The sequence below is a fragment of the Capsicum annuum genome, chromosome 6, assembly GCF_002878395.1.
Source record: "Capsicum annuum cultivar UCD-10X-F1 chromosome 6, UCD10Xv1.1, whole genome shotgun sequence".
NCBI classification, from domain to species: Eukaryota; Viridiplantae; Streptophyta; class Magnoliopsida; order Solanales; family Solanaceae; genus Capsicum; species Capsicum annuum.
Window position 1 is genome coordinate 190,830,223 of NC_061116.1, and position 12,220 is coordinate 190,842,442.

The following is a 12,220-nucleotide window of genomic DNA, read 5'->3' on the forward strand; positions in this document are numbered from 1 at the left end:
ATTTGGAAGAAATCTAAACAATATTGATCCAGCAGATAACTGATTAGTGATCTGTTTTTATTCTTTCCAATGGTTTACTCTTTATTTTACAACAGATTAGTGATTGTTTTTATTCTTTCCAACAATTTACTCATCGGTTGCAATAGGTCGGATATATGTTGCAATAGATAACATACCTGGTGCAACAGATTAGTGATCCGTTTTTATTCTTTCCAACGATTTACTCATCTATTGCAACAGGTCGATTATATGTTGCAACAGATTAATGATCTGTTTTTATGGTTTCCAACGGATTACTCATCCGTTGCAATGGGTTGGTTATATGTTGCATCAGATAAAATACCAAGTGCAACAGATTAGTGCTGTTTTTATGGCTCTCACGGATTACTCATCCGTTACAACATGTCGGTTATATGTTGCAACAGATAACATACTTGGTGCAACTGATTAGTTGTCTGTTGGAACTATTATATTACTGTTATGCATTAATCAATTATAATCTATGTTATGTTCCTATTAATTTAAGATAACATGGCTCCCAAAAGAAAATAAATCGAATCAAGTCTAAGTAAAGAAACAAGTGCAGCTGCTTAGCTACATCCACCACTCTATAAGCTTGCTTTACAAGTGTTATCTCAATCAGGAGCAAAAGAAAATGAACACGGCGAGGAGGAATATTTCAAAAGAGATGATCCAAATGCTAATAGCCCTTCCTCCGAAGAGTTGGTCAAAACCTTCAGCATTGATCGTTATCTTGTGAGAATGTAGTGCGATGGTGCCACAGATTTAATGGGTGATCTCGTGGTTAATTCAGTCATAAGAAAATCTTTCGACGCCTTCAGAAAAATACTTTGAGAACAAAAATTGGATTCTTATTTCAGGGAAAGCTGCTTTGGGAAATATCTTAATTTGCCGGAGAACAACAATGCTCGTTTCTAGATGAAAATGGTATATGATCTTCTTAAGTGTAGGTTTATGTATGAAAACAAAGATAAGATAGATGAAGTGTGGATAAATTACTGTGGCATGCCTATTTATTTTGGTTGGAAGGAGTTTGCCATAGTTACCGGACTAAAATGTTATCCTTCTTTTCCTTCTCAAGTTATACCTACTCTGACCCAAAAAAAAGTACCCCGCACACCCAAAAAAAAAAAAGGCAAGTCGAGTGATCGTGATAACCTGGTGTCCATTGTTGGTCCAAGCTTCAAAAATAAAAATCTGATAGAAGCGTTGAAAGGTAAAGAACTTTCAAAGAAGAACAAGCAATCATTGTGCTTGGTTTGGTTTGTACATAATGTTCTTTGGGCAAGAGACGTTAACAACAACATAAGCCTCGATTTAATAAATCTCTCTGAGAATCTTGAGGCATTTAACAGCTATCCTTTGGGTTGTAAAAGCTTCAAAATGACTGTCGAATATTTGTTGACTCCGTTAACGCCAAAAACAGTCAACTTAGATGGCTTTCCATGGAAGTTCATGGTAAATATTTCTTTTATCATGATATGATTCATCATTTTTTTATTCAATAATATTTTTAATTTATTGGCGTTATGTTATAGGCTTGGGCATTTGAAGCCATTCCTTATTTGAGACAATAAGTGAACTACGAGGAAGAAGTTTCCTATCCAAAAATTTTGAGATGGTTGTCGGCCAAAATTGATAAAAATACAAAATTTCTTGATCTTTTCAATCCCCCCAAGGAAGCAGTAAGTCCAATTCTAATCAAGTTTTTGTTTTAATTAATGATTAAATGATTTCATCATCATTCTTAATATATGTACTGATTTATTTTGGATTGTCCATCTGTGGCTTGTTCCGACCAACCGAGAGTTGAAGATGCCATTTTTTTTACTTTACGGTCTGTGTAAAATTTATCGGATCCTAAGGTTGTTGATGGAATAAAAATAGAATTTTTTGAAGCAACAACCATCACAAGAAAAATAATTTTGGGGGGTGGGGCTAATGATGCTCCTCTTACAGTTTTTGAAACAACAAGCCATTATGATTATGATCATAATGGTTGAACGGATTTTTCTCCAGATTTTACCACATCTAGCAAATATTCTTCATGCAAATGTCAAGACTGCAAGGCGAAACACGATGGAGTGAGTAATTCTATTAATGCACTAACTGGTTCTATAAAGGAAATGACATCTAAGAGGGGTGTCATTACATCAAAGAGGATTTTATATCCAGAAACTCCACTAGAGATCAAGGCAGCGAAGAGGATAAGGAAAGACACTTCTAAGGCATCATCAATCATCAAAAATGGCAAGATTGCAATGCCTCTATCTTTATCTTGCACCGATGTTCAGTGTGCAAGGGCCACATGAGAGCAGCATGAGCTGAAGAAGGTGAATGTACATCATCTGTTCCAAAAAATAAATAGGCATATATCTGTTTCAACAGATGATACATCTGCTGAAAATTATCAAATATATATATATACATCTGTTGCAACTATTATGTAACCTGCTGCATCAGATTTGTTATCTGTTTCAACAGATGAGTCTTATGTTATAACAGATGGGTCATCTGTTTGAAATTATCATACTGCTCTGATTTACCTATTCGAATTTGTCCCAACAGATAATCCATCTGATGTAACATAAGACTCGTCTGTTGTAACAGATGGAAAATCTATTGTATATCTCTACTTAGCATTGACAATTCTGGCTTTCCAGGTGGATGTCACAGCTACTGCCGAAGTGCACAATATCACAGTTTATAATCCATCAAATGCTTCCAAAGATGAAGAAAAAGTGAAGCTTATCAGTTTAGGAGAATGGAAGAATTACTCGATTGAAGGGTTCAACATCTCGGATGAGGCTTCAAAGAAACTAACACAGTTGATCAACGACTATTCAGAATGGATTGTCAATGGACTGTTAAAGCATCATGCTGGTAGGTACATAAATTAATTTTTATAGATATTGGTTTATACAATTCTTGTTGTAAGAACCTGACATTAACACATATAAATCAACATGTAGAAAATAAAGTGACGAGCGCTACATAGTGAATGAATCAAGTCTTGGTTTTGATATGTTTGACTTTATTGTTGCACATCCCGGAATGAAGAATTGGTTCTATTTGATGTCACAGTCCCAAACTTGCTGGAATGATAAGGTTTAAATGTCATACATATTACTATTAATTGATACTTTATTTAATTGTATCTGTGTGTTGATTTTTTCGTTACGTAATCCGAAATGTTTGATAATATGTGCAGCACATCGATGTCATTTTTTACTACCTCCGAAAGAAGGCCAAGTTGTAAACACAAGAACAATACAGATACACAACAGGCAATTATTTGTACAAAGTTTACTTTAATAATGCCTATGATAGGTATTGTCAACAACAGTCAGAAGTTTTCCGAAATGAGGAATGTTTAATCAACATCATCAAAGGTTTTAGCATTTCGATTGGCTTACCTTGGCATTTGGTCGATGAAGTGTACATCCCAATCAATTGTGGTGATGAAATCCATTGGGTGTTAGCTATCATCATTTTAAAAGAGAAGCGCATCCGAGTTTATGACTTGATGTCACGAAGGAGACGTTCTGGGCCGTCGTCTGAGATACAAAAGCTGGCCAAAATATTGCCTACTTACCTTGATATGAGTGACTTTTTAGACCAAAACGTTCGTACTGATTGGTTGACGATTGAAGCATACCGGGATAAAATGGCTAATCCATTTAATGTACAATATGTTGATGGAATTTCTCAACAAACCATTGGTAGCCTGTAAGTTTAAGTGTCATGATTTAGTTTCATTTCACAAATTTCACAATACTTGCATGAACTGCAAGATAAGGATTATCTATTTTTTTATAACGCAGGGATTGCGGTCCTTTTGTTGCCGCCTATGCTGAGTATTTGAGCGATGGATTACAAGTACCAAATGATAGACTTGATGTCGGATTACTCCGCAAAATATATGCTGCTCTTTTATGGAAATACGGAGAAGCAAAAGCACAAAAGCTGTACGCAACCGACGTTAAAGATTCACACCGACCAAAGCTGAATTTCGTAGCACCGGATGAAGAACAACTTATCCATATTGATTAGATCTTTATAGCTTGAGTCTGTCAATGTAATAACTTATCCTCCTTGGCCGGATGAAGAACAACTTGTCCATATTGATTAGATCTTTATAGCTTGAGTCTGTCAATGTAATAACTTATCCTCCTTGATTTAACTTGTTGATTTATTTATAGAGTAGATGTTTGTACCCATAATGATTTTTTTTACATTTCATTTATTTGTTGAGTTATTTCATGTAATTTTTGAAGTCTTTGATTTATTTTATTCTGTCTATGAATATAGTTAATCCTTAGTTTTGAACATGTTAATTGAAATGGAGTACTAGATTCAAATATCGCAACAAAAAATACATCTGCTGCAACAGATGATATATCTTATCAGACAGATTTAGATATATGTTGCAACATGAGATGCAACATGTAGGTCATCTACTGGAAATTATATAACGGGTTTTTCTACTTTTTTTATTTGCTCCAATAGATTACTGATCAGTTACAACAAATAGATTATATATTACAACAGATCGTATATCTATTGCGACAGACAGACTGGGAACATCTGCATAATGTAACAGATGACCAATCTATTCCAACAGATAATCAATCTGTCACAACAGGTACTATATCTGTTACGACAGATATAAAATCTGTTGCATTATAAAATTTCAACTTGGCCAGACATAAAAATTATTGCCACTACATATAAAGTGAATTAGCTTGAAATAAAAATTTGTTATCGTGTTCGTCTCTATCTTTGTACACGTTATTTTTTATGCACGGGTTCCAACCATTTAGTTAGTACCCCATATGCCCATACCCATTGCATCTTTCTCACAACGGTGTCGCACACATCGATCATTTGTGTGTCGGTCAGCAAACACTCGATGTATGCAAGCGAGTACGGCCCATACACTGCACGGGTTGTATTTCTTGGGAGGCGAATGTTCTTATTTTGACCTTCAAAATCTCATGATTCCTTCACCAAGACTTCAGCCGGCAAATGATCCATCAGCTTACTCTGCGTCAAAAACTTGGGCAACAACTTCAAGAGTGGCTGCATGTGGGTTAAAAACGTCTTCTCGCTAAAGACAGGTAAGTTGCAGGCATAAACCTTAATTTTTCCCTCGTATAGTAATATCTCAACAGTGAGAAAATATGTGACATCCACATTTATGATAGCAAAGATTCTCTTTACCTTGGTCCAGCTCTTGCCGTGTGGATATGACCTCTTCTCTCTAACATATTTAATCACTTCTTCATCACATTGGAATGTAGAAACTAACTGATCAAATTTTGGGACACCGGAATCAGCTATCTTACTGATTTTATCGTACCGATCTTTGAAATTGTTGTAGAAGTTGAGGTCCATTATCCTATTGACAGCATCATAAAAATTCGGGTACGCTAATTGCTTGCCCCTCATGAGGTAGAGAATTTCATCAACATACTGTGGTATAAGAAGACAATTTTTAAATTGGGTACTAATTGTAAAGAATAAAAACACAATGGAAAGAATCCGATGCAGAGGGTTCTTTGAATCAGTTCACAGATTATCCAGCCAACACAACTTATGCAATAGATGTGTATTATGTTGCAATAGAATACCAAGTTTTTACAACAGATTACACATTTGCTGTGCAGATTCTTCTTCATGGAGTATATTAGAAGGCTAGGTTAGCAAAAGTAAACTTACCTTGTCCTCGTACCACACGCACATATTTGTCATATTCGAGAAGTCTTTGGCTGCAAATGAATGCATAGCGTATTCTTTTTGAACCTTCATCTTGATGAATTCTTCTAGTTCCTTTTTCTTCTCCTTGCCAAGCACCGTAAATATGTCCACCTTCTTCGGCGGCCCCTGAACTTCAATAACTATTGGAGCAGGGGGATTTGCAATTTTTGCTAATTTCAGAATGGAGAGAATTTGTCTAATTTTTCTTCTCTTCCTCCTAACCTCCACTGTAGGAGTTCATGGCTCTCTCACCTCGTTGGATAGTATGATACCCCTCCTGGATTTTAACTCCTCGGTAGCTTCAGCAATAGCCTCTAGCTTTTCAAGGAGCTTATCATCTATGTCCTTGCACACTTCACATTTGTAATAGAACATGAGGGTGGGGAGGGGTGAGAGGAGCCACTGTAAGGGTAGGAGGGACCGGTGTAGGGGTGAGAGAGAGGACCTGTACAAGGGGTGTTTTCAAATATATATATTTTTGCTGAGTACCAACATGCTCATAATCATGACTGAAAGAAGAAGCAGGATGCTGCCACCATCACAAACAACTCCACCAGCAATACCCCCAGAAGAAGCACCCGGATCTGTTGCAGTTTGAGGTTGGTCGTGAAGAGCTTCAACATTAGGCTGACCTTGCCTAACTACTCTTCTTATGGATGTTACTCCATCCAATTCCTTCTATATTAACTCCACCATTGGGTCTTCTTTTGTATCAACAAGACCCAGAGTAAGAAAAGAAGTCATCCCCAGCTTATCAATGGTAGGCACGATTCAAGAATGCACAACCTGTAAAAAAGACAAGAGAAATTTAAATTATATAATAATAATTTGTAGTCAGTTGGGTTACATGGGGCTCGGGTTATGTTAACACAGCCAACTTATGCAACAGATGATCTAGCTACCGCAACATCTGATCTGTATGTTGAAATAGATTGATAATATATTGCATCAGATTACCCATCTGTTGCATAATTTGTAGTAGATGGGTAATCTGTTGAGTAGGGTTCAAAGACCAGAGCAACATATGGTTAATCTATTACAAAATATGGATCGTCTGTCGCAACAGATTACCCATCTGTTGTACCAGTTGCAGTTGATGGGTAATCTGTTGCAACAGACGACCCATCTGTCGCAACAGATGGAACACCTGTTTCAATATCTTTCTTTGAGGAAAATTATTTTAGTTGAAAGAAGACGTACTGCATCATCCAGAGGGTTAAAGAGATAAGCCTCATTAATATTTTTTTTGTTTCTCTCTACTACAGCCAACCACGTAAGGATCCTTATGAGAAACCTTATTCAGGTAATCCTTGAAAGGCTTTCGGAGGGGAGGAATAGCTTCACATGCCCAAGCCTAAAAATTGTAAATAGGAAGCAAGAAAAAAAATTCATAAGTATATTCAATATAAATTAATGAATGAGTAAAAATAGTGATCAATTTAACCATGAAAGCCCAAGGAAAGTGGTATAATGTGGTCTTCTTTGGCTTTAGATTTTTCAGTAAATATTTGACAGTCAAGTAGTAGTTATTGTATCCCCAGGTATAATCGTTGAATTTCCAAAAATCATCAGCAAGCGCCAACAAATCATGTTCTATGACTTTCCTGACATCTCTTGCCAATAAAACGGAACGGAAAAACCAAACTAAGCATAATTTCTCCATGTAATGCTTTGGTATGTCTTTGTTCTTGAGATCCGCCATCAAATCCTCCATTCTCTAGCTAGGTACAACAATGCCCAACAACCCATCTTTTTTTACCTTGCATTTTTTGGACCCTTTGTGGGGTGTTTTCTTGATAGGAGATTCTTCTGGACGATCGCATCTCAAGCCCGTAATTGATCCAGACTTCATCTATTTTTTTTTGCCCTCCTTCTCCTCTTTCAGTTTCTTTTTTTTCTTAGACATCTTTTAACTACAAACAATAGAAAAACAAAAAATACATTGCATTTGATGTCTGCATAATTTTTTAAAAAAAGGTGAGATAAATTTCAATAAATTATTCTACGCCACATAACCAGAAAAAATACTCCAACGGACAACCCATCAGTTTGAACAGATGAGGAACCTAAATCTGTTTGAAGACCTATTTAATATCTCCCAACAGATATTCTACCTGTTGCAACAGATGGACAAATTTTAATAAATTATTCTACGCCATATTACAAAAAAATACTCCAATGGATAACCCATCAATTGGAACAAATGGGGAATCTGTTTGAAGACATATTTACTATCTCCCAACAGATCTTCCACCCATTGCAACAGATGGACCACCACCACCACCACCAAGACCACCGCCGCCACCGCCAAAAAACACAAATACTAACACCACCAACAACACCACAAACACCATCCAACAATACCACGATAGTCAATAAAACTCTGAGAGAAAAACTAGGGTTTTCTCGGGTGCTTCCTACTTTTTTAGCATCAAAACTCAAAATTATTAACCCATATTCGAAGATAATACAACTAAAAGTCTTTTTTTCATCATTAACTAAAAATATTTATTTTTTAGAATAAAGAACAAATGTAGAACTCTTCTCAAATGTTGTTACCTGCGAAGATAGAGAAAATGGTGGATACAAGCGAGAATAAAGTCGAAAAAACAACTATATGTAGTCGAAAATAGGAAGAAATTGACCTGTTGTGAAGGGTTAAGCAATATGTTGTGTAGTTGTTATTTGTATTATTGAGAGGGAGAGGAGACCCTGAGAGATAGAGAGAGAAAGAGAGAGAGAGAAAAGCAAGAACTTAAGATTTAAAATAAAAAGTTTTTCGCGCAAATGGATGATTTGTATGGGTTGATTTGTAATTTTGGAAAAGAATGACAAGTTTTGAAATTGCTAATTTGGTCCGAATTGATCTTAATTAATTTTAAAAATTTTAAAAGATATAGTTTTTAAAATATTTAGTTGATGAGAACTCATTTCAACTCAAAATGATCGATCGATGACTCGGGTCAAGATGAACGCAATACCAACGCCATGCAATTGCAAAGACTCGATTGGATTTGTAGTTGACCCTACAAGCTCATTGATTCATCCCTAGTCCTACCTATACTATCACTATCCTAACATTGAGTTGATGAGAACTTATTTCAACTCAGAGTGATCGATCGATGACTCAGGTCGAGATGAACGCAATACCAACGCCATTCAATTGCAAAAACTCGATTGGATTTATAGTTGACCCTACGATCTCATTCATTCATCCCTAGTTCCACCTAAATCAACTTAGGTACTATCATTATCCTAACATTGAGTTGATGAGAACTCATTTCAACTTAGAGTGATCGATCGACGACTTGGGTCGGGATGAACGCAATACCAACATCATGTAATTGCAAAGATTCGATTAGATTTGTAGTTGACCCTACGAGCTCATTGATTTATCCCTAGTCCCTCCTATACTATCACTATCCTAATATTGAGTTGATGAGAACTCATTTCAACTCAGAGTGATCGATCGACGACTCGGATTGAGATGAACACAATACCAATGCCATGCAATTGCAAAAACTTGATTAGATTTGTAGTTGACCCTGCGAGCTCATTGATTCATCCTTAGTCCCACCTATTTTATCACTATCCTAACATTGAGTTGATGAGAACTCATTTTAACTCAGAATGATCGATCAATGACTCAGGTCAGGATGAACGCAATACCAATGCCATGCAATTGTAAAAACTCGATTGGATTTATAGTTAACCCTGCGAACTCATTCATTCATCCCTAGTTCCACCTAAATCAACTTAGGTACTATCACTATCTTAACATTGAGTTGACAAGAACTCATTTCAAATAGATATTCATATCTGTTGTAACAGATGACATAGCTGATTTAATTATCAAATAGACATTTGCATCTGTTGTGATAGATGACTGAGCTGTTGGAACTTTTCAAACAGATATTTATATCTGTTGTAACAGATGACATATCTGATTTAATTAATTATCAAATAAACATTTTTATCTGTTGTCACAGATGACTGAGCTGTTGGTATTTTTAAACAGATATTGATATCTGTTGTAACAGATGAATGAGTTGTTCAGATTTATAAACAGCTATTTATATATGTTGCAACAGATGACATATCTGTTTGAAATTTTTTTTTCTCTTTTAATTTTAAAACAAGCTTCTGGTCCGAGTAGATAATATCAAGTAGTAGTACTTACTACTAACGGTGGTAAAAAATATTTCTTGGATATCTCAAAAATGAGTTCATTGAGCAGTCTTGTCTTGTCTTTTCAATGTCATTAGTCTTAGTCTTCCTCGTGCCCCTCAAATTATTAATAAAATTAATGAATATTTAAAACCCCCACATCTACGTACACAATACATCTATAGAAATTATCTCATCTCTTCCTTTAGCTGCAGTTTATTTTATTCAACTCTCATCATATTTTTCTTTCTCTCCTCTTTAGGGTTACAACCTTTTTTCTCTCTTTTCTCTTCTCTTCTCATAAAGATCTTTTCGGATCTAAACCAATCCATATCTTTCCTCGATTGAAATTGTTGTTTTGATCCTCTTTTTGATATTAAGATATGCTTCATTATTGCTCTTTCATTCTCGTCTTCTTCTTTGCAAGTTATTTATATCTGTTTTTTTTATTTAATTACTATTTACCCATATCATATTTATTAAAAAAATTTGAAGGAACTTTTAAGTGTTGAATAAATAAACCTAGAATTTTTATTATAATATGCACAAAAAAAGTCATCTATTAGGAGAAGTTTAAAAGTCTTGTTGGAAGTATCATTTTTTTGTATGTATTTTATTTTTTCTTTATTGTTGATGCAGTTATTGATGTTGTTGGTGGAGTTGGCGTTGTTAGAACTTGTGGTGTGGTGTTGTTGATGGTTCTGGAACAAAGAATATTGCTTATTTGTTGTTGATGATATTGTTGGAACAAATATTGTTATTTCTTTGTTGTTGATGTTTATATTGTTGTTGATGTTGCAACAGATGGAGAAACTGTTGGAACAAATCAAACCACTAGAAAGGTTAGTTTGATGTATTCCATCAGACTCCACATCTGTTGCAACAGACTCCATATCTGTTGCAACAGATGGATAATGTTCTTTTTGTGACATCATTTTTCTTCTTCTTCTTTGTAGATATAAGGAACTGGCAGTTGATCAACTTTTATTGGACCATTATAAGAAGTTGTGGTATAGATGGGTTCGGAGGAATAAGCTACTTGCAGATGGAACCATTTCATATGTGGGAGGTATGTATTACTGATAATGTTATCGTGGAAACACACATAGAGTGCACTGATTTTGTGAATGTTGTTTTTACTGATTAGTCATAGATCATTAGAATAAGATGTCTGCAATTTTATAGTTAAGTTTGGTAGGTTCGAACTGATGAGGTTGAGGGACCATGAATATGGTTCTGATACCCTATTAAGATTTAATGTCGATTGTTGCTCATATTTATTTATCAAGCATTGTGAAGAAATCTAGTTTTGGTGTTATTGTAAAGAGATTCAATAGCGATTGGACTAACTTTTAGGGTATGTTGGACCATTAGAGGGCCTTTGAAGCTTAGCACTACATCTAACAAGAATGGAAAACCAATATAGTTATTACCCTAGCCCAAATTTATATGGTTGGGTTGCTCGCTCGGGGTGATGATTATACACCAGAAGGTGCGGTAGGAGAATGCCTTCGAGGGAAAATAGGTAGTTGTTGGAAGACTATATCATCTGAGAGCTAATTAAAGAAGAGACATAGGGTGGAAAGTAACTTCTAGCGAATCTGGACGATGGAATTACCTTAACAGATGCGAAATCTAAATCAAGTGCAAATCTGAAAGTGTATCCGTTAATATAATTTCGTCTATTATCTCTCTTAAAGAAAAATAATGAAGATGGAAACTTTGGTAGGGAGCTGTGTGGTCGGGATTATCACCAAGATAAAAAAATAGGAGAAGACCAACAAAGCAGCCTCACGGGTATCGAGGGTTGAAATGATGTACAACAAGTCTAGAAAACTTACGCCAATAATAAATGCAGTTAAATTAAGGAATCTAAGCGAAGGCGGAAATTTTTGAATTTTAAATTTCATCCCATGCCTTCTTATTTGTGTTTCCAATCAGGTCCACTGTTGTTGACCTGATCGGAACCACAAACGAGATTGAAAGGCAAATTGAGTATCACTGCTTCCTTAGCAATATAAATTTATTGATTGTGTTTTCTTGCCTTAGCATGCTTTCAACATTCCTTGGAGAAGATCAGATGCTTGTTGTAGTATATAAATCCCGATAATTTTCAAGCTTGCCTCCAGCTAGCTGATTCTGTATTCAAGCTGGTCGTTGCCATCTTCAAAGTTGGTAAGGAGTTCCTCATCTCTTGTGGGCTCAATCAGGAACACTACCTTCAAAGTTGTGGCATTCTAAAAGCCCTTCAGAATACTTTTCTCAGAAGACT